At 36.1% G+C, this 26,822-nt stretch overlaps 1 long non-coding RNA gene across 3 annotated transcripts in view; it reads left to right on the plus strand.

Moving 5' to 3' along the window:
* The window catches only part of LOC125692239 (uncharacterized), a 246,379-nt gene that overhangs the window by 209,386 nt on the left and 10,171 nt on the right, over positions 1 to 26,822 (plus strand). For 2 of the 3 annotated variants that reach the window (XR_007376536.1, XR_007376538.1), the window contains 3 exons: positions 19,737 to 19,874; positions 23,203 to 23,291; positions 24,643 to 24,710. This is a non-coding gene — a long non-coding RNA (uncharacterized LOC125692239). The remainder of the gene's footprint in view (positions 1 to 19,736; positions 19,875 to 23,202; positions 23,292 to 24,642; positions 24,711 to 26,822) is intronic. The other variant, XR_007376537.1, reaches the window with a different exon arrangement.

A 26,822-nucleotide genomic window follows, 5' to 3' on the forward strand; every position in this document is an offset into this window, starting at 1 on the left:
GTTTGCATTTTTATAGTTTGTGTTGGTTATATTTCAGGTTATATCAGTAACTTTTCTTTGGCTTTTTGGTGGAAGAATAAACGTTTCAGGGTGATCTTGATTCTACATGCTGCTTGATATAGTCCCCTATAGATGAGTATAGTCCCCTTGCAACACTCAGGAGATCAAAAGTGGAAGAGACAACATTTTTCTTTTGTAATGGTCAAACATACATGCTGTATAAAATAGGGAGCGCATAATACTTAATTACATTAACATAGAGAGTGCAAAGGCATTGCAAAGGTAGGATGTTCTATCAGAAATTATTTTCTGGAGAGACATCAGTGTTCAATATTATGAAACAGGTGAATTATTACAAATAATTAAGAAGCTTGAGTTAATGTTTTAATAGAATCCTGGACATAGACTGCCCTAAAAAAATAAAAGAACATCAGGGGTTTACTGTCAAGTCTTTTTCCTTCTATAGATTTGTCTGAATTGTTCTTGGAGAATTCTGGTCATGAAATGACTGTCGAGTTGCTGGTTGTCTCATTTGTTAAACTGTGGAATCTATGTACCAAAAGAAAAGAGATGACAGCCAGTCTCCTCCAGCATTCAATGAAGTACCAGTAAGTATTACTCAGGTGTGCATAAAATTACATCGTGCAAATCAGATCTGAAGAAGGTGTGCTAAAAAGTTCAGTGTATGTTTGTTATTTATTATTTCACCTACTACTTGAATACTTGGTACTTGTAGAGTGTTACGTTGAGGAGAATGTCAGTGTACTGTCTCCCTCAGAAAAGGCAGGACTGTCACCTCTTGAAATGGGACTGGCAGAGTACGAGGAGAGACTGTTGTTCCCTGGCTGTCAAAAGCTGGGAGAATCTACAATTATTCTGACAGTCTGAGTTATCAAACATCCAGTATGAAAGTGAGACTTGTTTATATAATATTCTTTACCCGTGTACTAACTTTATGATTTTGTTTTCACAGAAAATAAAATTTTCTGTTTTTCTTATTAATTCTCTTGGGAAAACTGTTCTTATGCTCACCAAGTGCGATTCTATGAAATACTAATGATTATAATTATTCATGTGCTTCGAGTAGATGAGCAAGAAATATTCAGAACACAGAGAAACTCTGAGTTTTTTTGTTTGTTTGGGGGTGCAAAAGAAAAAAGGAAGAGGGATGTACTTGGGCCTGTTATAGATGTCACAATATTGATGAGCTCAAATGGAAGACTTCGAGGCTTTTTTAAATTTTTTTAAGCTTGTAAATCATATATCAATCCCAAAATGAAATGTGCTTTACTTCCACAGTCTTAAGCTCCCCAGATATAATTTGTAGCATTAGTTCTACAAATGAAGCAGCTGAAGGAAGCTGGAGGCCCAATCCGTTTCACAGAGTTGGTAAAAATATGCAATTGGTCCCAATTCAGAGTGTCCAAATACTTGATACAGGCAATACAGTAGAAATCACCACTTTGTTTTCTTGCAACTTCTGAAGTATTTTCTCTGTCAAGCAATGCTCATTATCTCAGATGACTCCTATCTTTATCACTTCTGTGCTGCAAACTGCACAGCAAATAAAGGTCAAAGATAATTAGCTGAGGAAGGGGGCTGTTTATTTTCATCCTCACCAGAGCTTTTATTTTTGTAATTATTAATAGAGAGTTGGTAATGTTACAGAATGAATCCCCAGTGAAAAATTTAATACTTACTGGAAACAATCTTCACGTGATAGTTGCAAATTTAAGGTGTTTCTTATAACCTGTCAAAGTCATTTGTTACAAGCCTGATAGTATAAACTGAGTTCACAATGAGACAAAACAAGCCTAAAGCACAATTTTAAACCCTAAAAGGCTATGGTTAAACTTCTGTAAATTCAAACTTGGCAAGTGAGAAAGGACAGAAAGCTAGAGAGTTTGGCAGTGCATGGTGTTGTGACTAATGATACAGAAGCCTTCAAATACCATGAACTGCTGGGACTGAATAAAGAGCTGTCTAGACTTTTTTTTTTCTTTTTTTTTTTTTTTTTGTAGTATTATCACCATTCTCTGTCGTCTTTACCTGGATGTGCTGGACGCTGTTTTTTTTTTCTTCTGTTGTTTGTTTTTTTTTTGTTGTTGTTCTATGGTTATTCTATCTGTGAGGCCAAGGGATCTCTATCCAGTCATTGTCATCCCTGTTCACTTCACTAGCAAGTACAAATGCGAGCTTCTTGAAAATAATGAGAACAGCAGACTTAAAGCAAGAAAATCAGGACAGTTAACAAATGAGTTTCCTAGTTCTATTCCTTCACTATAGCTGCTAGCGGTTATGTGCTTTTCACAGTAAACTTAGAACTTGTGTCTGGAGATGAATTTCACTAGCAGTGTTCATCTTCCATTAGGATGATCAGGTGAAAAATAAGTGAATGGAAATCTGAATTTTGAGCTCTTTTAGGAAAATGCATGTATGTAGCACTAGACAAAACCTCATCATTTTCAATATGTAAAGGTTATGTGTTTTAGCTAACTTTACATGAAACAAACGTGAATGGAACAAACTTCTGACATATTGAAAACCTCTTGCTATAGCTGAACTGATGAAAGTGGTTATTTTTTTAATGGGAAAATTTTCTGTTTTAGTTTCAGAATTTGAATAATGAGGTTACTTACAAAGAAGACGCACCAAACATTCTCCTGTGCCTTGTCGGTATTCTAAATAGTTCATAAGACTTATTTTCTCCCAAATAATAATGTGTGCACATTCTGTTTAAATGTTGGAGTTGCCTCTGTCTGATTTTAAAATAATGCCTTAATAAAATCGTAAGCGTATTTTTCACCCAGTCCTTAACAAAACGACACGTTTCACAGTTAGCAATTACAGGTTGGTGCTGCGACTTTGGCAGTTGTTTTGGAATATTTTGAAGTGCTGAAGGTGAAATGTAATTAACTGTATGTATCACATAAATGTTTCGATCAATTTAAATTAGTCACTAGGTGGCCATGTATCACAGATGGAAGTGTGGTATTTAACAAGAAGAAAATTCTTATTAATAATGCAGTCCTTTGTATATTAATCCATTAGTAGACTTTGTCTTACGTGCACGCACTGTCTGATTCAATTACATCAGTGGGCCTGAAAACATGAAATTTATCCTTCCTCTTCTTAGTATCTCTCTCTACAATGCTTAAAGATAAAGTAGACATTGGAATCATAGGAAAACTGGATTGTATACAGATCTTTTTTTTCTGTTTTCTGATCTGATGGCTTGAAAAAGACAAACTCATTTTCACTGAAGTTTTCTGTTCTTTTATTGCCTTTAAATGGATTAAGAGTTTACCTTGTTATACATATTTAAGAGATGTTATTCACCACCTGTGGGATAATGAATGCACTTTACATGTGTTAAATGTTGAGCTTAGCACCAAAAAAAAAAAATCATAAAATACCAGCTGAAATTCTAATAAGGTCAGCAAGTTATGTGTATTCAGTTAATTTTCATAATGTCCTTCCATCCCACCCCCCCCAACTAGAAAGTGAAAACACTTCTGTATATTTACAGCTTTCTGAAAAGGGAAATGTATTATTTTTGGCTATAGCTAAATATATGTTTAATGCCTGATATATCAGCTGTAACTTTGAAGAACAGAATATACATGTTTTATGAGATGCAAACACCTGAAAACAAACAGAGTTGGTTTGAAAGAAATTGTGTCATTATTTTGTTACTTGAGGAAAAATGTTGTTTCACCTTAGAACAGCAAAAATGGAAGAGTAACACTCTGTTGTTTTACCCCTGGATATGGTGTATTTCTTCTTTTTTGTTTTGAACATCTGTCCTGTTTTAGATTTATGCAATGTAAATAGAGTAGGTAAATGTTTTCTTGAATGGATCTTCTCTGATACATTAGACTGTCTGAGAAAGAAAATAGAATTAGCTTTCCTAGTTTTTATGATGTTAGAGTCAAGGCAAAACAAGAACTAACCAATAGATTGCTTCTAGCAATGCACTAGATATTCCTGTTTTGGTTAAATATTCCAGAATAATGTCATCAATCAAGAAGTTTTCCCATTCCACATGGAGAAATGCTACTTTGTTAAGCATTGCTTAACACTTTGACATGTTTGAAAAATTGAGTCCTAGATCCTAAAGGTTATTTGTCATAGGAGAAGGAGAAAATATGTTCTATGCATGTGAGAAAGGCAAATAAAGACTGTAAAGATGATATATCTTGAGTTGAATACATAAACTACTTGGATTCATAGTTCCCATAGTTCATCTCTCAGAGTTGTAGTTTAATTTGGCCTTTACAGACATGTAACTGTACACAGCAGGGAAGGAGTGGTCAGTAGATCATGTCTCAGAATGAAGCCTGGTAAGGGAAACAGATATCAGGCAGTACATACTGTATTTTGAATGTTGGCCTTGCTGACTCCTTATAATAAGTTGATTTGATTTTCAGGATTACTGGGTTTTTTTTGCTTATTTTCAAAGACACACACAGTAAGGTAAAGCAAGCCTTGATTCTGTCCTCTCTCACAAGATTTAAGTGATGAAATATGTGTGTCAGGCCTGCAAATTTTTTTGCATACAAATTGGTGACCTAAAGACCAGCCTAGGTCACTTATTGGTATGATTAAAACCATTTTATTCAAAAGAAACTTTCTAAAGGCTTTTTCTCAGAGCTGATAATTTCAAACAGAGACAAAATTATTATTCTATATTAAACAATTTTGCCAGGCTACTGCAAACATTTATAAAACCTCAAGAAGCTTGGAGCGAGCAAAAAAAGAAATCACTTCTTAGAATTGTATATTGTACATTGTGGCCATAGCATGCAACTTTGTTATGAGATAAATAGTTCAAATTTTAGGGTAACATAGAGAGTTTTGGCTGCATCACTTGAATAAAAGTTCAGTAATTTGACAGTGGGAGGCAATAAGGTGATGCTTCTTAAGCTCTGTAGTGTTTGAATATAAACTGATTTTGGCATTTGTAATATTTTAGGATTCTTTCAGTATTACTACAATTCTCTCTTTGTTAATGCAGTAACATCACCAGATCATTAGATAATGTCTTTATAATATATTTCAAGGCTGTCAGAGGCACCTTTATCATCATAATATTCAGCAACTGAACACTGTAGTGACAGATTGATGAAGGTCTGGGGGCTGGAAGTCATTGGTCATCCCTGGGTATGTTGCAGAATAAAAAGCTGTAACTACTGTGCTGAATCTCACAAAAAACCATGACAGGAATTCTCTTTGTCTGTGTTGTCTCCATAAGAGAAAACAGGTAGAGGGCAGTTGGGAGGAGGAGATATTGATGAATCATTTCATGAACCAGTCCAGGCAATTAATAGCAGTAGACTGTGGAAAGAGGACTGGAGATGCTCAGGTCCTGTGATTTGAGCTCCCACTTAGCATGGAGTGTTGGTTGCTTTCCACAGAGCTTGGCTTTGTGGAAACCATTGGTACGTTGGATACAAAGTGTTGCTTCCTCAGTCTGTTTACATGTAAGGAGTGCTTTTCTCCTCACCCACTGAGGTTGCAGTCTTTACGTAGTATCACATGCTTTTTTGGTGGGCACAGTATGTAATAGTTTTGTTCTTTTCACTTAAATCAATCAGAACAATGGTACAAAAATAAATTGAATGGGAAATGCTCTAGACAGGGGTGAAAATTTAAGGTTCTGTAGATTTCAGGTATGATGCCAAAATAGTGAGAAATACTTGCACACTAACCTACTGGTAAATAATAGCTTTTGCTTTTGGTTCCCTGGTATATAAATACCTTAAATTTCCTTGTTTTGTATTTTGCTATATATAGCTTATATAGTTAATACTATATAAGCATATTGTTATGCAAAATCTAGAGGATGTAATGTGTTTTGTGACAAGGTAATAAGTGTGCTGTACATCCATAAAATAGTTGCTTTGTAATTCATGGACAAAAGCCCATTCATGGTCAAATACCATTCAGAAAATGCCAGCTGGATATTTTTTTTTTTAATAACTCGTGTTACTTAGATGCTCTGTGTGAATATTTTCTTTGTTAAACTAACTCATAATCTTTCCTCAGTCTCTAAATAGTCTAAGAAATAATTATGGCTCAGTACAGTTCTTGAAAGTGAAGACTGGCACAGAGTTGTGTAAAGGGAAAAAATGTCTATCAATTCTTAAGTATATACTCTTTAAACTCTAGACAAACAAAGCAACTTAGTGAATTGAGTGATGTCAGTTATTTTTGTGAGAAAGCATGTACTCCTTCTAAGGTGAATTTTAAAAGATTAATTGTTGTTATATCATATTTGTAACATTAATAGATAATGCCAGTAAAGACCCATCTCACAGTCGGACCTAAGCATACTCCAAGACCTGATGTAGGGCAGATGTTACCCTTGCTACCCCCAACTTTTTCATAGGGGAATTTTTAATTAAATTATATTGCCTCAGGATCTGCACCATATATTTGTAATCTATAAAACTAAAACGTATGTGGAGTAAGGTGAGGAAGATGAACATTTTCATTAGAAAGCCACATTAGAAATTCAGGTGCTAACTGGATGTCCTATTTTAATAGACAGTGCTTTGATTTGCAACTGTTTCTGTCGTATTTGAATTTAAATCTGCATATAAATACATATATATATATATATATATATATATATATATATATATATATATATATATGTGTTTTCAAAAAGATTGATCTGGTGATTGCCAACGAGAAGTAGATTTCTCTAAAGGAAATATAGAGGGATTTTATTTCTTTTCTGAAGTCTGGGAATGACAGAGCTCAGTCCTAGCTTATCTATATGAATTTATATAAGCCACATAGCATAAGAAGCTATTAATATTCAAGAGTTATTAGTACAAATCCCTTTATAAAGCAGACTTACTTTAGCTTTTGAGTGACATTGCAACATTGTTTTTCAATGAGACTGTCCTTGAGAGTCAACAAACTCCATTTCACTAAGAGGGTTAATTAAGGTCAAGTTTATAATGGGGTAGGAAGAAGCACAGACTGAAGCAGCCATATATCAGATTGAGTTTTCAAGGTCTTTGCAATGCATTACTAACTGGGAGGCTGGCTAATGTGGGTGACATAACATATCCTATGGCAAAAATATGCTTAGAATAAACCTGAAAAATCAAATAGAGTTTTTTTTCACGGAAGATCATTTCTGTTCAATGCTGTTAGTCAGCCTTATTTCTGAGGGATTGTACTACAATATGAGAGCAGAGTGGTGGTCAGCAAATGTGTTTTCCTGGCTTTGTCCAGAATATGGAAAATGCAACATCTCTGCATTGTCCAGGCTGCAGCAGGGAAATGAATCTGGTTCTCCTGCTTCTCAAGGATGTGGTACTCTGGCTGTGTTATCTATGTATGTGATTCTTTTTGTGTTTGTTTGTTTTCCTCCCTAACATAAATGTCGTGGAGTCAATACCTCCTTCCCCAACCTCCACATTCTGTGCTGTGAGGTTCTAAATGGGCAACACCCTTACTTGGAAACAGATTATGTGACTGATGCTGAAGCTGTTGACGAGAGGCAAGGGCTCTGTCCCCCTGGCCAAGCAGCAGCCTTAGTGCCTCTAGCTGACAGACAACAAGCTGTGTGCCTGTCTGGTCCAGCTCTGAGGCTTCTGCTTTTCTTGAAGTGCATGAAGCAGGCTAGGCTGGATGCTGTGAGATGGCAGAAGGAGGAGAGGATATATTAACTTGTGTTGGCTGTGACTTTTCAATTTGTTTGTAAGTAAGTACAGGGCAATATTTTGTTTTCCTTCAGATGAAGTCCCAGTTTATGCTGGGGGAGTTGTTGGTAACTTCTGAGGTGCCTTCTGTAAAACTGCTTGTGCAGAAGGGGTATTCACAGAGTCAGTCTCCTAGATTTTTAGAGCAGTGTTGGAGGTTACAATTCAACAGAAATCACCAGAATACCTCTCTTCAGTTTCTGAAAATTGACATGGTGGTATTTGTGTCATGTTCATATCTCTCTATGGGAATTATGACTGAAACTATGTAAATAAGTGTCAATAAGGAATACTGTGTTTGAGGGCAAGTGAAAGAATACTGCTGTGGAATGGCTACAAATGAGAGCTCTCTCCTTCAGTCAAGTAGTAATTCCGTGAAGTTCAGACTATCACAGCAGCTCTAAACCAAGATGTTTAATTTCTCTTCAGGGGCTCGTTTGTCACAGGCTAACGCTGCTTTGCATACTGTAAAGAAAGCTTTTCAGATACTTCTCAGATGTCTTTATGATAGACTCTGTTTCACAGAAGTTGTCTTGTGTGATTTCTGATTTTGGTGGTGATACTATGTGCCTTATTGGTGTAGATCTCTATATGGAGTGAGCTTGTCCGAACTTCACCGTATTGGGTTCAACTCTTCTATTACTCATTTAAGTTGATCATGTAAATGTTACGCAGCTCAATACTATAAAAGACTGTTTTTCGGGAACAGAAGAGCAAAGCAAGTGACGGAAGTCACTTTTACCAGGATTGCTTTGGGAAGGGCTTTTGTCTGTAGCTTTGGCTTTTTCTCTACTCAAAGTCCAAGTTTTCATTCAGTTTTTGTGAGTTCAAATATTCTGGAAAATGATTGTGTCAAATCAAAATCTAGAAGGTATCTCTGTCATTAATGCAGTGAATTGTCAGGAGACAAGTGTTTTAACACAAAATTACTTAGTTTTCATTCCAAACTCAGGAGAAACAACAGTTACGCATTCAGACTTGTTTTCTCCTGTCTTGCAGTATGAAATCATTTGTGCCACTGTTCATCTTATGCTCATTTTATTTTGAAGCCTTTCACCACAGTCCTTGCTCATGTATTCTCTTGAGCCTAATTCCTTCTCTTATTCCATCCCTGTGTAAGTTTAGCCTCCTCTTGAAGCAGAACTCTGGACTTCCCGTGCAGAAAACATGAGCTTGTCTGTAAGCCTGGTTGCTTCCAGCTTCCTCCTGTGTGCCCGGCAGGGAACGAGCAGGGAAGCAGAGAAACTCTGCTTTCAGCTACAGTGCTTTGTGCCACAGTGGCATCTAGCTGCAGCAGTTACACCTAAACTGCTGCAGTCTGTGCAGTCCTGGTTTGGAGCAGGTCAGCTCAGATGAGCTTTTTAAAGTATTCATCTACCAAAATTCTGAGCATATGCAAAGTATGATCAAAGCCTTAGGATTGTTTTAGCATTCCCTTTTTTTTCTGTATCCAGCAGATGGGCAAGAGACAGTCCCAGAAGTTTCACATCTGTGCTGTAAAACTGGAGTAGTTTCAATTGGAAAGGACCTTTAAAACTGTGTAGTTCCAACTCACCTTCTATTGTCAGGGATACCTCCCACTGTAATAGGTTGCTCACAGCCCCATCCAGCCTGGCCTTGATCACCTTCAGAGATGAGCATCCACAACCTCAATGGGGATCCTATTCCAGTGTATCACCACCCTCACAGTAAAGAATTTCTTCATAATATTTAGTCTAAATCCATTCTTTTCTATTTTAAGGCCATTTTTCCTCATCCTGTCGTAATATGCCCCCATAAAAAGTCCTTCTTCAGCTTTCCTGTTGTCCCATTTCAGGTACTGGAATGCTTCTACAAGGCCCCCCAGAGCCTTCTCCATGCTGAAGACCCCAAGCTCTCTTAGCCTGTCCCTGTAGGGGAGGTGTTCCACAGCCCTCTAATCATCTTTGTAGACCTCCTCTGGACCTGCTCCAACTGCTTGGTGTCCTCCTTGAGCTGGAGGCCCCAGAACTCTGTTCCAGGTGGGGTCTCACAAGAACAGAGTAGGTGGGCAGAATAACTTCTCTCATCTTGTTGATCACTATTCTCCGCTTGCAACCCAGGATACTTTTGGCATGCTGGGCTGCAAGCGCATATTGCTGGCTCATGCTGAGTCTTTCATCAACCGATACCCCCAAATCCTTCTCAGGAGAGATGCTAAAGCATTTGAAAGATCTGTCTACAAAACAGTTTTCATATTTAAAATAATTTCACACCCTAATGTAGTCTTGGAAATAGTTTAAGTTTGTTTTGTTTGGGTTTTTTTAGCCAAAGACTTTTTAAAACATTTTAAAACATTTTTTTAAAACAATAAACGCGTAGTAAATACTCTCAAGTAACTAGTGGGGACTGAGTGAGCCTTTGCTACAGACATAAGAAAAAGCTTCAGCGATTAAAAACACAGAATCTTCATGTAGCAGTTGATGCTGAATATATTTTTGCTGTTTCTCTGTTGGTATAATTTAGAGAAATATTTAGTTGACAGTTATTTTATACTGTGGGTTTACAGATAGATCTTGAACCAAAATTCAATTTGCGTGTATCCAGATTATAGCAACAAAGCAAACCAATGCAATAAGTGTAAAATTTCCATATGTTTAAACCTACGAAGTTTTCTAAGCATGCCCAACTTCTCTGATTGCTGCTGGTGTTTAAGGAAATATACGGGTTTGTGGTCAATTTTTTGTATCAGGAATAGGTCCATAAAGCTGCTGCTTGTGTGTAACGGTTTACAGCCCTACTCGAGTCCTGTAAGCATTCTTCTAATTTATAAGACAATCTTTATAACTTTTCTAGCATTTTCCCTTCTAATTCTTCAAAGTAGATCAAAACCTTAAATCACTCTACATGCAATTTGTGAGATCCTCATGCCAGTGAAAACATTTTTACAGTTAAAATCTTCAGGGTGTTTTTTTTTCCATCATGTAAATAAGACTGGAAACTTGACGAATGGACTGTAAAGAAAAAGTGTTTTCATTATTCTCATGGCAGACTCTCCTGGCATTTATCAGAGGGGAGGCTGAAGAGCCATGGTGCGTGCAGCAACACCCAGCAGGGCGGTAACTGTGTCACGAAGCCGGCCATAGGGAACTGCTAATCAGGGCACTCAGGGCAGCAGGACTTTCTTGTTGGCATGCAGTCTCCAGTGTATTCTGGAACGTTTAGTAGTTTTAGATGGTAATAACATTGTCCAATTAAGGAAAAAAAAAGTATTAATTTTTAATGTGGTGACAATTTTGTGACATGTATTTGACAAGCTCCTTTGATCATGAGCTGAAGCTAGGACTGAGGAAACCTCAAAACACATTTATGTACTGCACAGCATCCACAGAGACAGGGGGACTGACATGGTACCTTGTCAGAAAAATCCTTTGGTATTCTTAACACACAATATTTATGTATTTCTAATTTGTTTTGCGAGAGTTTAGTTTTAATTAAAATTTAAACGTTATGAAATCAATGATTTAGTTTCAGGGCTCTGGAGCAGAATGAAAAAATTTTATTAAGCTTTTACATTTTTTATAGGAGGAAATGAAAGTTGCAGTTTACTGTTTACCATGCTTTCTTTCCTTCTTTTTTAAAATTGAAAATATTAATTAAGATGATATACTGGTGAGACTGTGGATCAAGGGGGAGACATGTCTCTTCACAGTACTACTGTAGTTGAGACCTGGTAGGGAATAGTGGAAGAGAAGGAAGTAGAGAAGGGAAGGATGATGGTATGGCCTGGCAGTATATCTCATACGGGCTTTCTTCCCTTCCTACCTCTGCCCTCTCCCTCATTTTGTTTCTTCAGGATAAAAAGCTTGTGTAGTGATTTGCTTTCCCTCTTCTGCAATTCAGTGGCGTGCTCTTCCATCATTAGTATCAGCAGACAGTGACAAAGTAATAAAACCCACCCAAGTACTGTACTTTCAGGAATAATTTCTATTTTTAGAACTAATTTTATAATAATTTCTATTATTAGGCCAAGATTTAATAATAAAATAAAAATTACCATGTCTTTTGGTAGAAACTATCACTAGATGAAGGAATTAAAACTTAATTCATTTTTATATGCAAGCCATTTAGAGAAATGGCTATGGGCTTGATGGAGCATCTGTCAATAAGCTGTCTCACAGACATATAGTATATGTACATGTGATGATACTACATTTTATGTAGTATAATTACATTTAAAATACTGAAACATTTTTGTCCTGTTAATTTTTTTTTAATCTTACATTTTTCTTCTGATAGGCATGAATTTCTTCTAGAAGGCATTTTTCAGGACTGTTTCCTAATTCTTACTGATATGCACAGAAGGGCAGTGATGGTGGGGAAGCTAGGTGTATGACTGGAGGAGAGTGTGGGGCTGAGGGATAAAATGGAAGTCAATCTGTCTTCTATAAAAATTAAATATTGGCTCCATACGTTGGTTACATTTGAAAATTACACTTAAAAAAGACAAGAAAAAAGAGCCTGAACTCTTCAAACTTCATGGTTACTTATGCCTTTAGAGATATAGATGAAGGGAAATTATTGAAGTAGAGAACTAGATGCAAATCCTCTAATGGTATTATAACAAACTTACATAAGCAGAGTCTTTGTGAACAAACTGTGGTTTTGATACTGGAAAATTATTTATTATTCCTTTTGTCACACGCACAAACATATATATATTTGGCTAATATCTATATAAAGATCTTAATGGAGCAGGCTGAAATATGAGCCAACAGAGCTATATTAGGACTGAAAAATTAGTTTTTTAATCATTAGCATAAACATGAGAGGCAATCTCATCTATTTCAAAATAGTGGAATTAGAGGAGACCCTTTAAAAAACAGAAGTGGAAGGAAAATTAACAGTGATTTCATGATAAAGAAGCAGACTGGTATGTAGGAGGGAAACCAAGAGAGCAAATTACTGCAAACATAGAAGGCCTTCAGAATAAAAGCTCTCTCCATATCTTAGACAACAACAGGAAAAGGAGACCATAGAGCAGGAGGCTAAAAACATTTGTCATACTTGCAGAGTGATTTTTTTTGGTAGAATTTTATCCTTAAACATGTGTTAGAGGAATGGTCATTTTGCCTGATTTTCAGGGGAAACATTGTCTGAAATTAAGAGACCAATTATGTTTGCTGTTTCAATGCTGTTATGAAACCTGCTGTTTCTCATCATTTTTATCCAGACCACCAACCCATTGCATCTCTTTTGTGGTTGAGTACTAGGAAATTATCAGCATCAAGATAAAAGTGTGTTGCTATTACACAGCATTTTTAACTTGAGAGTTCTACCTGTTTGTCTTGTAGGAAAGCCTAGTACAAAATGCCAGTGATTTGACAAATGCTCTAAACTAAATAATAATTACAATAATAATAAACCAGACAATGTGAGTGGGAAAATGTTTCTGTGTGGATTTGTCTTGTCTGTGTATCAGGAGGATTCCCTCAGAGCTTTAGAAATTTCAGGATAAATAATATGAGACCTCTGCTCCTGCGGTTATCAAATCATTCTCCTGTATCACTTAAGCCCAGGCACATCTTAATAAATTGTCACATAAGTTTGTTATCATTTTCAGCATTGGTAAATATTCTTTAAGATATGAATCAAGGCTCAAGTGCACATACTTTTCAGTGTAAAGATTCAAAATGTATTTCAGAGATGAAAATCTGTAAAATCTTTCAGCATATTCAAAACTGGAGGTAGTTTATTATTAATCAAAACTTAAGCAAGCTTTGGATCTAGGTGCTTGCTTCGTTCTAACTATATCAGTATCAGCATCACAGGAAAGTCTAGGATCCAAATAAGCTAGCCACTCTAAGTAGCTAAGAATGAGACCAACTCAGTATCCAGAGTTTTCTTTTTCTTCTTTGCAACATCGTCTAAGTCCATGTATCATCAAGCCCCCTTTGAAACAAAACAAACAAACAAAAAACCAACAACAACAACAAAAAGAAAAAACAGAAAAAAAAGAAAGGAAAAAAAAAAAGAAAAAAACTCACAGGACAAAAGGCGGCTGTAAGAGAGTTTTTAGATATGGTATATGTGCTTCAGAGATCAAACTTCTCCTTCTTCAGTCACCAAAGACTTGCTATGCAATTACTAACCAATGCAATTTGCAGAATCTTTTAAATTTAAAAAAAAAAAAACAAAAAAAAAAACCCTAAGAAATTTAAAATAATAAAAAGGAAATAATACAAAATACAACTAGTAAAGCATTCATTAACTTCAGTGGATTTTGCTGGATTACCATATATTCTTCTGCATAGATCAGCACAGTTAGTGCTATTAGCAAGTACTGATCCTTTACCAGCAAACATGACAGTCAAGCCCGTAGTCTGGTATGTAATCAGGGTTATGAGATGCTCGGTACTCAGACACCACTTCAGCAAAGACCTGAGATATGTGTTTAGCTGTCGACATGTCAGGAGTCCCAGTGGTCCTCTAAGTGCTCTACTGGACTGAGGCCAACTTGGTCAGTTCCTTGAACAACAGGGCTGCTTGCAGAAAACATATATTTTACCCTATAGTTTCAGTGTAGGAGCTGCCAAGCTCACGTCTTGCTTGTAGACTTGTGACTCCAGTGATGTTGTCAGTCTCCATGTAGAAAGAAAAAAAAACCTTAAATTCTGGAAAAGTCTGCCTACATGGCTCATCAGACAATGTGACCAGACACATCTGTATATCCTCTTCCTGTCCTAATTGTTTTTCTAGGGTATGGCGTGTATGTCTCTACCCATGGAATAGCTGTTAACCATAGTGAGTTCTTTTTCAAAGAACTTTTTAAACTAATGAAACTGAGTGGCATTTTAAAATTGTTTCCAGTTCTCACAAGGGAAAAGCATTGCAGCAGAAAAACAATTGCTTCAGTCTGCTGCTTGTTGCTGATCCTTGGCCAAAAAAGTCATTCAGTGTTGCATAGATGAGTGACTCTAAAATCTGTATCAGCTGAATTACTTTTTTTTTTTCCTCAAGTGAACAGCATGCTCCACTTGTGGGATTGTGCTGGGAACAAGTTCATTAAGCTAACAAAACGAGACAGGTATATAGCAGAACTGTCAGAAAGAGCTCACATTGATCCAACCTAGTGTCTTGTTAATGAAATGCTGTATTTATGGGATAGTACTAAAGGTTTTTAAGGTAGTGAACCATTCATGTCATTTTCTATGATAAGCATTACATTTTGCAAGTGAAAACTACTTGTGTGGAGCATGCCCTTTGGGTACTGTGATTCAGGGATAAATATAAGACCTTTGAAAGAGAGAGTAATCAGTTCAATAGCTCCTCTATGTTTGTTTTTTTTTTTTTTAAAAAAAAAAAAAAGTAAGTTTTGAAAGCTAGCAGAGAAGCAACGTAACCAATTTTTTCAATGTTGGTTTGTTAGCAGCAGTGTCTGAGTGGTAAAATGGAGGCCAGCACCTCTGCCTGGAGTTTTGGCTCTGAATCTACACAGTGATGAAATTTCACATTTTCAAAGAGTCTGGCTGTTTTCCTGAGTGATTTGTTCTTGCTTGTACTACAGAGTCAAAATCTTTAAGGGAAAGAAGAAAAATGAAACTTTGAATATCAATAAATTAAAATGAAGCAAGCAAATATTAAGAAATAGAGTGAAGCATGAAGGAATGCTTAAAGAACAAGATCTTTGTGAGATCATAGCTTGAGAGTGATCTCAAAGCACAACTCTTGCTGAGGTTGTTGGTATAAATTTAAAGACTAAAACCTGAAGCTGATTTTTTTTAATATATGATGGATCATTTATCGGCAATAATTCCTTCTGATTTTTTCTTTATAGATATATTTTTTATTTAGAAAAATAAATGTAATGTCATCACTATTACTTATATTTTATATTACTGTTTCACTCCAGCAAACTTTTATATTCCAGGCTATAAAGATAGATCATGTTTTGAGGTGATTTCAGCTAAGTATTATGATTAGTATTCTCTGTTCACTTCGGGTCCTTTCCTTTTTAGTTCAAGTGTGGGGATCAGAATGAAAAAACTCCAAACTTTGTAAGTAAAATATTCCTCGTAATAATTATGCAAATTGCAATTGTCTACTGAATGAATTAATAGCATTCATCAGAATAGCATATGAAAAATCAAAGATACTTCCAAATGTTAAATAATGAATGGGTCATTCTGGAATTAAAAAAAATTAAACAGATACATGGTCATAGGCTGCTACTCACCCTGTGAAATTGCATTTGACCTCCATTTGGGTAATTGTATTATGCCTGCCTAAATTTCCATGCGCAGTGATTTACAATTGAACATACTATTCTAATCCTCCTATTCTACTTTATTGCATGTGGCTGCTGTTTATTGCTGTGTAGTTATATTTATTTAGAGGATGATCATGTTCTAGTGGCTGACTCCCATAGCTCCTATATAGATTTGTATGACAAGTGTGCTTTCCAGCTAGATAATTAATACCATGTAAACAAAAGATTACTTATTTATGTATGTTTATATATTCTGATGTATTTCTGATGAAAGAGAGGAGACAAAAATGTAGAACAAATGGAAAACAATTGCGTTCACTTCTTTGTGTAAATGACTGGGGACTCCTTTCTAAGGACTGTGCCAAGAAACATCCCATAAACTACTTCATCAGGAACAGAGACATTTTCATGATGCTGGCCTTACAGCTCCATGCAATACATATAGAATATGAACATATTTCTTCCTGCCTGAACGAAGGCTCAGCAGTTATCTGACATCAGTCTTCAAATGTAATTGCAAGTTTAAACTCATTGAAGAGAAAGGTGTTTTATCATAGAGAAAGTAGCGCGTGCTCGTTTTTCATTTTTAATCAGGCTTTAGCTCTGTGGCTTCATTCTAAGAAGAATTCATATCAGATGGAAATAATAGACAGAAGGTCTAATTTAAGCCCAATAATTTGAATCCTGTTTAAGAGTGTTGGAAAATGGATTGCTTTGTAATAGTTAAAGTAAAATGTCTTGCAGTTGTAACAAACGAACTTTTTCTCACTTCATGGCTAGAGGACTATATTTTGCAAAAGGGTAAGAACTTGATATAAAACAGTGTTTGGCTTAGACACACGAGCTCTGAACTGTATATAATGCCTATTCTAACTGTACCTGGATTGAACTGTGAAGTACTAAATAATGCATATGTGAAGTAAATGTTAGATCTGAGTGGCAGTGGAACTCTAGAGACTAGTCAAAACAAACAACAACTTATTTTATTAGTAAATGTTTGGTCATTAGCGAGAAAGAGAAAATTCTTCCATTTTTGCAGTACCTTTGAAACCTGCCTACCACACTTTCTGTCAATCTGTTAAGTAAACCTTCCTGAATAAATGAGTAGGAAAAGCAAGGCAGGTAAAGGAAGGACTAGTCTGAGTCTATCCCGAAAACACAATTCAAGTGTGAACACAATCTGGTCTTTGAAAATGCCGGGTATCCTGATGCTTTTTTCTTTATCTCTGTCTTATGTATTAGTATTTTCTGCATCCTGGCAAGACTGATAAAAAAAATAATTGTTCCTCTTTCTAAAGGAACTTCGAGCCAGGACTCAGACTCAGTTTTGTTTTCAGTGCAGAAAGTGTATCATTGCCAAAACTTCAACTAGTTGTCAAGAAACATAGCATTTGAACTTTTTATTTGATTCCAGTCTTTTTTAACATAAAGGTATGTTTTAGGCTTGAGATTCGCCTGAAAATACAAACTGAAATACTTCAAAAACTGAAATGGGGCACTGACAATTACAGAAGTGTTTAATGACATTAGATGTTGAACTACAACTATTGTTTAGGTAGAACATATAATGTACATCCTAAATTCCTTAATTTACTTAATTATCTCCTAATTACAGTCTAATTAATTACTAATTTATCTTAATTTCCTCTGGTAATTTCCCTATTAATCCCTACTTCAATATGTTACATTTTTATCCTTCCTCCTTTAATTGGGAAACAAATTCTATGGTCTTTGCTATGGCAAAATAAATATTTCTATCTCCTGCAAAAGATAGCTAATTGTGGCTTTGAAGACTGTATATTTTCATTACAAAATCAAATGACAGTCCAAGGGTCAGTTGCACTGAGAACCCAGGAAAACAAGAATTCTTGACATGTTATACTTTTCCTACTTAAAAATCAAAATGAAAAAAAGTTGTCTTTGTGGGAAAACCAAATATTCTGATATATCTGCATGAAATATAGTAGTTTCAATGTCTTATTTAAGCAGATTTTTAGTGATTCTCATTTTAGAGTATTTATTTTTTATTGAAGAAAGTTATGCCTTTTTTCTCCATGTGCGAGTATTAGCCATTTGCATTTCTTCCTATGCCAGAGCTCAAGTTTCTCCTTGCTTGAAAAACTTTTTCAAATAAAAGGTCTAGATACTTTCCCTCTCATTGAAATAAAATAGCGTAGATGTGTAGGTATCAGTTGCTTAGATTTTGCGTACATAAGGGGGGAAATCATTTCAAAGTGAAGGAAGTGCACAGTTAAAGTGATTTTTCACAATATAACTTATGAACATTTTAATCAAAAAGGATTCTGTTGTTAGCACAGATGGAGGCAAAGCAGTGGGAACACGAGCTGTCCAATGGTAGCAGAGCCAGAAAAAAAGAGAGGTTCTCAATTAAACAGTGTTGGCAGAGTGTAGTTCCCTGTAATTGTGCAGCAACTCTGATGTTACATACAGGGATGAGCTGGAATGGTTTTATTTTGGAGGAGATTTTTTAAGGATTGCTTTCAGGCTCGCATCACATAATTTGCAAATAAATAGATTTATTATGCTTTTCAACCACTTGGAAAAAAACCAAAATCTAAATCATCGGAGAGAGGAAAAAAAGAAAGAATCAAAATCTGTCATAGGGTACATGGCGTCTTTGCACTTCTGGGAGGTTTCTGAGTTAAGAATGATACAGAAATATTTTTCCTCTGCATGATACTTAGCATCTGTATGCTTTTAACTAAGTAGATCTCAGCTTAGAGAAGAAAGGAAGGAAAGGTAAAGAAAAAGTGTAAGTCACAGGGAGAGCGGTGGATATTATATGTCTTTGTTTGCAGCTTATGATGGCATAACTTAAAGATGGCAACAGAAACAGCTGGAGCTTTTTGTTGCTGATTTATTTTTGTATGGATAGTGGTTATGGTGAATGAGAACACCATCAGGGTCTTGTTACTCTTCTGGTTGCTGCTGCTTCCACTACAGTCTGTGTATTACCCAGATTGCAAAGTTGTGGGCTCACCTTATGCTGCTGATGATGAAGGACTTAATCTGAATTGCTTGATTATAAATTAGCTTTGATACATCCTTCTGAGAAGATGCTCACCTCTGACTGAGGGGCAGTAACAAACAAGTTGGCATGTGATTTCTCTAATGGCCATACTGGTTTTCTAATTAAAGGCGTATCAGGTCTGTTGTATGGCGTGAAGTAAATTAAGTGGAGAGCAAGAGGCTTTTGGCTGTCAGGATGATCATGGAGCCCCAGTCCTTCTCTGGAGAGCAGTGAGGCATGCAGGGCTTTGGCTTCTGCAAGATTTAAGGTTCCAACAACATTGTAAGCAGCCTATATCTGGGGTAGAGTTTTTTTCTGGGATTATGATTTAGGACTAAAAACTGCTACCTAAAAGCTTGCACAAGTGGCCACTCTTGGCAGTTATTTTAATTCTCTGTGATTTTAGTGTTTTCTCTATTTTTTTATGGACATAAAGTATACTTTTATTACTTCTGTTTATAATTTCCCACATACCTTTATATTAGGACTTCTAGGGTTTTTTGACAAGGCCTTGTCTTACTCATTGAATGAGTTTATCTGCTATATTAATAATCTTTCTAAAATCTGGAAATCTACTTGTGATCTTTCTTATCCTTTGAATTGAGGCTAAATACAAATTATAATTGGTTTTCTGGTCTTGTAGTATTTAGTAACTTGAACCAAGTGGTAAAGTACAACTAAAGAATCTAGGAAATTCAAACTGAAGAAGTGTTTGACTTCCTTTTCTGTAAAATTTTATTGTTTTGTTTTTCTCAAGCACTAAGTCAGCAGCAAGCAGCAGCATTGCTGTGGAATCCAATCAAGTTATTTCTACTTATTTACTTACTGACTTCTGCTTTTGGGGATCAAGACTTGCTAACTTTGAAGCCTGAGTTCAGTTGAATGAAGAAGACCGGTAAGTGGAAATAAGGTTACTAGTCTAGATCCTCAATCATCAAAAAGCATTTAAACTTACTGTCTCTTGGTGTTGAAGGTCATGGGGCTCTAAGAGTCTGCTTGTGTTGCAGTAGTCAACAAATCAAGCTTCCAAAAAGTCTCATCACGTATCTTACTAACGGATTTTCTAATACAACACAGTGACCCACAAAAGAAACTATCCAGTCATGAAGGCAATCAGGCCTAACTTGATTTAAATTTTGGAAATATTAGAAAATGAAAAGCTGAATTCTTTTCTAGAATGTAAGTATCTCCTTTTATTTGTCCTATTGTAGTAGACTGAGTAGCACCTTTTAGTATTTTAGTTAATAATTTCCCTCCATTCAAGGAATACAGTGCTATGAGTGCACTTTGTTTTGTGTTTTCCCAGAAGGCAGAAGCCTTTGGTGTCAGTAAAGATTCTCAAGTCCTTGAATTATCCCCTCGGCCTATCTTGAAATCTAATCTTAGCCAAGCACTTACTAGTTATACGATAAAGTCAGTGATTATGGGCCAAATTCTTTTTTCAGTTACTTTACTGAAACCCACTGAAATAAATGTGAGATTGGACTTCTGTAACAGGGAAGAATTTGGGCTACTGTCTTGAAGAGATAAGTACAGGGCCAATACTGTAACAACCTTTTCCAACAAAACAGACTGAGACAAACTTAGTGTCATATGCTGTCCTTTATGTATATAGAACTTCAAGTGTCCTAATTGGAATTTTTTTTATTTAGAAAAATAATTTTTTTACTATTGGTTAGGTGCAGAAGGGGCTTGGGTGGAAAGCATTGCAAATTAATTTAACAATTAAGCTTACGAAGTCCTATATTTATTTCGTAGGTGAGCAGCATCTTCAAAGATGCAGTATGGCACTGTACAGATAGAAATAGGAGTCCTTTCTTTGAATCCCAAAAATCCCATCAAGAAATAACTCAAGTCATGACTGTAAATGAGGATGAGTATAGACGAGTGACTTTGCTGCATAGTGTTTTGTGGAAATAACGTGACCTCTACTCTTTTCTCTTCCCAGTTCAACTACATCACTTTTATAAAAGAAATTGTGTTTCTTGTTGTTGTCATGGAGTTTCAGTCTTTAAATCAAAATACCTGTAAGGGGTATGTCTGATTATGTGAATGTAGGAACTCATACACTTACCATAAACCATTAGACTGGTTTGACCACAAAAATGAATAGAGAACAAGTTATCTCAGCATAAGGGCGTTCTTCTAGTTGAGAACTAGAAAGAGAAAAGAAAAATATTTTCCATTTGCTTTTTTTTTTTTTTTTTTTTTTTGCTAAGCTACTCACCAGCCTCCTTGACTGACCTCAAAACTCAAGCTTTGTTGTTCTTGTTTGAATGCTTAGGCTTTTTGGATCTAATCATAAGTATAAATACATCTAAGCACCTTAAACACTGCTCTTTTTAATTCTTGAGTTCCTTTCATCCATTTCTACAAACAGTGCTTCAGACTTCCCTTTATACCTACTTCTGTGGTTCAGCAAAAATGTAGCCTTATTTTCTTGGTAGAGTTACACAGCATATTGGTCTGTATTGTTAACTCCTAATGTCATTGTGCTGTGCTTCTGCACTCAGGTGATTGTGATGCTGTCTTCTATAACGGATACAGTCATATAGACACATTCAAATTGTTTTTGCACTGCTTTGCACTGTTGAGTGGTTATATTTCATGCTAAAAGTAGTTGCTTTTCAGTGTCAGGTAGAACAATCTGTAGCATTACATTCGAGTTAAAAAAAATATAAATAATATGTTTGCAAAGTATTTTTAGATTCTTGGCTGAAGGGAGATTTGTATAAATGTCAGGTATTATTATCTTTAGAGTCATTTTATTATTTAATAATAGTAGGTGTCTCTAGGCATACAATTTATGTACATGAAAAACAATGGTTGACTGCTTGCATTAACAGCACAGTTTGTTGAGATGATGACAATAACAAATACCTCTGGAACACCAGCAGAAGCCATGGTATCACATATATACTGTGCAGTATGTGAACAGGCTGCAGCAGCTTTATAGAGGATTGTAAGGAACTGCATAAAACTAAGTTGAAATGGTATCAGAAAAATACAAAATAAAGTGAGCAGCCTACATCTGGGGCTCTATGAGAGAACAAATTGGATTGCTAGTAAAGCAGAACTTCTGCTGATTGGCAGATGACATTTGTTTTTCCTTATTTAGACATTTATTTGGGATTTTTCACTGCGAGGATTGTGATTTTCACTGAGAGGATGGTGAGGGGCTGGAACAGTCTTTCCAGAGAGGCTGTAGATGCCCTGTCCCTGGAGGTGTTCAAGGCCTGCTTGAATGGATCCTGGGCTTTGATCTGGTACTTGATCTAGTGGTTGGCAACCCTACCTGTGGCAGAGGGGTTGGAGCCTGATGATCCTTGTGATACTTTCTAACCTTTCTAACCCAAGACATTTTTCAATTTTGCTGTAGCAATGAACACAGGAAAGAGACCGCGTGAATCTGTCACTGTGAATCAGAAATAGCAGATCTTTTGGAGGATCCACCATTTCAAAAATTCCGTGGATATTTTTCTCTGAGAAGCGTCTTAAAAAACTCATGATAGCCAGACTCCTTTTTTTGTTTGTGACCATTTTATTTTTTTGTCGTTCTCTGATAAATATCTGGATTTCTTTAAGGTGAAAATGTTGCCCTGCTTCTTTGAAAGTGAAGCAAGAGTATTTTTCAAGAAAAGTAAAGATTTTGAAAGTAACAGAATGGCAAATGTGGATAGATTTCTCTGGAAAACAAAGAATCCACATGTGATACAATGTTGTGTTTCCCACATTTATTTTTGTTCTTTATTGGAGAGAACACTGCACCACTAAATTCCAAATTATCATGAAAATGCAGAAATAGAGCCCTAATTGCATAGCCTGCTGATCAAGGCAGTCATCTGGGTTTTGGGACACTTGTATACAAGTTCCCTTCCAATTAGCACATTCCAGATGAGGTCCCAGTAGCTGGCCTGCAATCAGCTTGGCACACATTCAGTAAATAGTTTTCTGTGCAAAGAAGAAAACCTCAGAAAGAAGATGATACTCTTAAATATCCTGCTAGTTAATGCTAACTTAAGATATACAGTGTGCAAGTATTTAATCTGAAGCTGAGATCTACGGTGTCATTTTTTTTCATCAGCTTTCTACTGTTGAGTCTCAATGCAAAGATTTGACTGAAATAATGCTGTAAATTAAAATTTTAATGTGTTCTGTTATGGTTATGTTTCTTGATAATGGTCTATGTAATATTTATCTAATTTAACTTTTAACTTTTTCAGCTTTTTATGCTTTGTTCTGCGTTCAAGATTTGAGCAAGATCATTGACTAAACATACATAAATCACTGGCTTCAACCAACAACTTTTCTGGTAGGTGTGGGAATGGAATGTTGTTGTTGTTACAATAATAACGTCTTTAGAGATTGCTCCAGAAGTAATGCTTCCTATTTATTTCCATGGAATCTGCAACAAAAATGAAGAGCACAACAGCAGTATTTAATAGAGCAAATTCTCAGCAACTAAACACGAGTTTTCAATGCCGTCACCACTGTTAGCTATGCCTCCAGAGACAAACAAGAACCTGCGTGCCATGCTCGTAAAAATTTGCACTAGTGGAGGTGACCCACTGTCACCACTGCTGAAATGTACCATCCACCAGCTCACTGTGTCCGCATCCACTGTTTGGTCTCCATAAACACTTATCAAGTGTCAGTGAATATCAGTGGGTGCAAATTTTTCTGCGTGAAGGAATTCAGTTCTACTCTTTGATTCCTACACACTTCCATTTTAGATGCCATTTTGTCAGACTACCCCTCTGCTGCTACTTGTCCCACAGCAACAAAATGTAATGGAATATTGGTGAGAAGGTTCAGCTTCTACTGCCATGTTTCAAACATCAGCCTCTGATGTCATGAGCCAACATAATAAAATAGGAAGCATTACTTTTGGAGCATCCCTTGTACTAGAAAAGTGCACTCTTAAGACATGGAATTTGCTTGAATGTGAAGTGCAGTCCAATTCAAAAAGCTTGCAGTACTTTGGCCTGACATTAGGAAAACTTTAAATTCAGGAAAGGAAAAGGGCTTGCAGATATGTGACAAGAACTAGCTTGAAGGCTATGTCCTACTATAGATTTCAGAGAGAAGGGGAAAAAAGCCATTCATATTTAGGAAACCTTCCAATAGACTACACATTTCCCATTTATCTGGAACGGCACGTTTATTGGGCAAGTCAGAGATGTGTCTATGTATTTTATTGCTGTGATTTAATTTTTGGATTTTGGTTTTTCTTTTTTATCTTGCTGCATAGAGTACATAGGCCAGTTTTTCAGAAACAAAGGAAGTGAAAACTATGACTTCCCTTTTTCTTTCTGCCCAAAGTGTTCTTAAGCCAACAAATAAATTTATGATTGGAAGCATTTTTTTGCAGAGAAGTCCAGGTAAAGCTTAAAACAGGAAAGAAACATTTTTCAACCCACAGACTTTGGGAGGCTCATGAAAATTACTGAAGATAATTTTATATAAATAGTATGTATATCTTTCTATGAATATAGATATATATATATACACACAAAACCATTTATCCAGGTAAAAAGTAAAAAGTGTACGTATCCATACGCACACAACCTTTTCTGTGATGATCACATCTGCAAGGAAGAATTGAAATTAAATTTGCCTACCTTGCTAATGTTCTGCCTTTCTGTTTTCCCATGTTCTTCTAGACAACTGCTTCTGGCAGTCCACTAGTCTTTGTTTCATGATGGTAATTATCTGCCCAAATTCTTCAAGAGTGAGTATGCATCGAACACAGTGATGCTCATGCTGTGGGTGAATTAATTAAAGCACCAAGAAATTCATGCTCAGTGATGAGAACTATTGGCTTGATGCACTCTAATGCAGACTTAGTCACAGAGACCTAAGGGTATGAGAAGTAACTGCTGGGAGCATCCACCACAAATTGGAATGTACTGTAAATTCTGTGTCTCTGTTCTGAACTTAGGCTACTAGTCATACAGCAAGTGGCTCTTTCTCCCACATCTGTTCATTCTGTCTCATTAGTGTTGAAGACAGCTATTGCCATTATGCTTCAGTGGGGTAAAGTATAGTGAGAACTAAAGTCTGGAGAAGGCATTATGTGCAGGAAAGAAGGGCTGGAAGGGGGTCCAGAAGCCTGGAATGGAAGTAATTCAAATGAAGCTCCTATATAACAGCGGGACCTGGAGGAGCTTTACTGCCAAGCCATATGGGATGGAAATTAGGTAATGAGAGGACACTACTGCACCATTCCATCATCTATGATGATTTCCTGGAAACTGCAAACTTTGATATATGCATGAAGAAATACAAAGCTGTAGATCAGGAGAGGGAGGACTGGATTGGCAGCCTTTGTAAGAATTCAGCCCAATAAGCAATAGTCATTCAAAATGCAATTAGATTTTAACAGCCTAATTTAGTTACAGGTGAAATTTCAGAGGTTTCACTGTGGATAAACACGATGTGTGCAGTCACAGTTTATCCATTATTTAGCCAGTTATTTTAAGAAATGAGGATTGTGTTAGGTTACTGGGAGCGTACTTCAGGACATGCATAGGCTGAAGTAATCACTAGCAGAGGTCTAATTATGTCCTTATGAATGTCAATGAGTTGTTGCAAAATCACTTCAAAGAGCAGGATAGCATTTAGGTCCTCAACCACATATTTGGAAGTAGAACAGATTGAAAACAAACTGCGCAAACAAGTCTCTATTTATACAGCATTGTTTTCACGTGCATTGCTTTTGTTGATAACAGTTTTAGTGTTTGGTTAAAACTGTGCGACTTCCTCTATGGGCAATTTCATTAATTTAGTTCAAAATTCCATTGATTTTTAGCTTTGTATAAGAAAGAAATAACTTCAAATTTATCTATATTGAGTTTAAATAGGATTATGATAAATTGCCTGTAGGCACTGGTGAGCCCACAAATTTTGGCAACTTAGTGATAATTCCCTCTTTCAAGCGCTGTAATAAGTCAATTGTTTCTCACCCCACTCATCTTCCAGCAAGACTTCCCAGGGTAACTTAGAATTAATTTCATTCTTTTTCTACTCCTAAGTTCTTAAAACCGTAGACAAATATTGTCTAAAAGTCAAAAGCGCTGTAAATGTAATTTAGAACTAGTAAAATGCATCAGTTGCGTTTAGTTTTCTATTAAAGCTCAGAGATGCTTATGTGTTTTTGTTTTTTTTTTTTTTTTTTTTTTTTTTTTTAGGAGTTTGTTTTTTGTTTTTTTCAGTAGGTATTATGTCTTAGTGGAAATTTTAAAACTTTTGGTTTGCTTTTGTAACTGTGTATCAAGTCTAGCATAGTGCAGCATACTGTGGTGGAGCTGGCTACCTTTTAGCTACTGTCATGCTCCTCTTGTTGGAAAATTGGCCATTGACCAGTCTGATTTGCTTCATGATTTAGAGAAAATTAAAGCTCATTGCCTTAATGCTGCTTACTGGCAAATAGAAATTGTTGGAACTTAAGGACATCACAGATTCATCCATTTTTTACCGATTGTGTTCTCTGCAATAGAGGTTCAGAGAAAAAGGGACATGGCATCACACCAATATTCCTGCTCATTAGTGAAAATCCTGTTCCTAGGGAAACTGTGCTGTTGGGCACATCTGTTGATTAGCTTCAGAGCAGCAAAAATGGTGCTGTATCTCTGGTATGTAGTAGATTGTTGCATGGCAGCACTGACCAGCTGTGTCCAGGGTATTTCTCATCTGAAATATGTTGCTTTTTAAATACGTGAATGATGAGATATTGGGAAAAGATAATTGTTGCTTTGTTTGAAGTGGAGAGTGACTTAGCACAATAGAAACAAGAAGAATGATACTTAACAAGATTTTGATTTTGCTTTTTTATTGCTGTTCT

Source organism: Lagopus muta, chromosome 4 (assembly GCF_023343835.1).
Source record: "Lagopus muta isolate bLagMut1 chromosome 4, bLagMut1 primary, whole genome shotgun sequence".
Lineage (NCBI taxonomy): Eukaryota > Metazoa > Chordata > Aves > Galliformes > Phasianidae > Lagopus > Lagopus muta.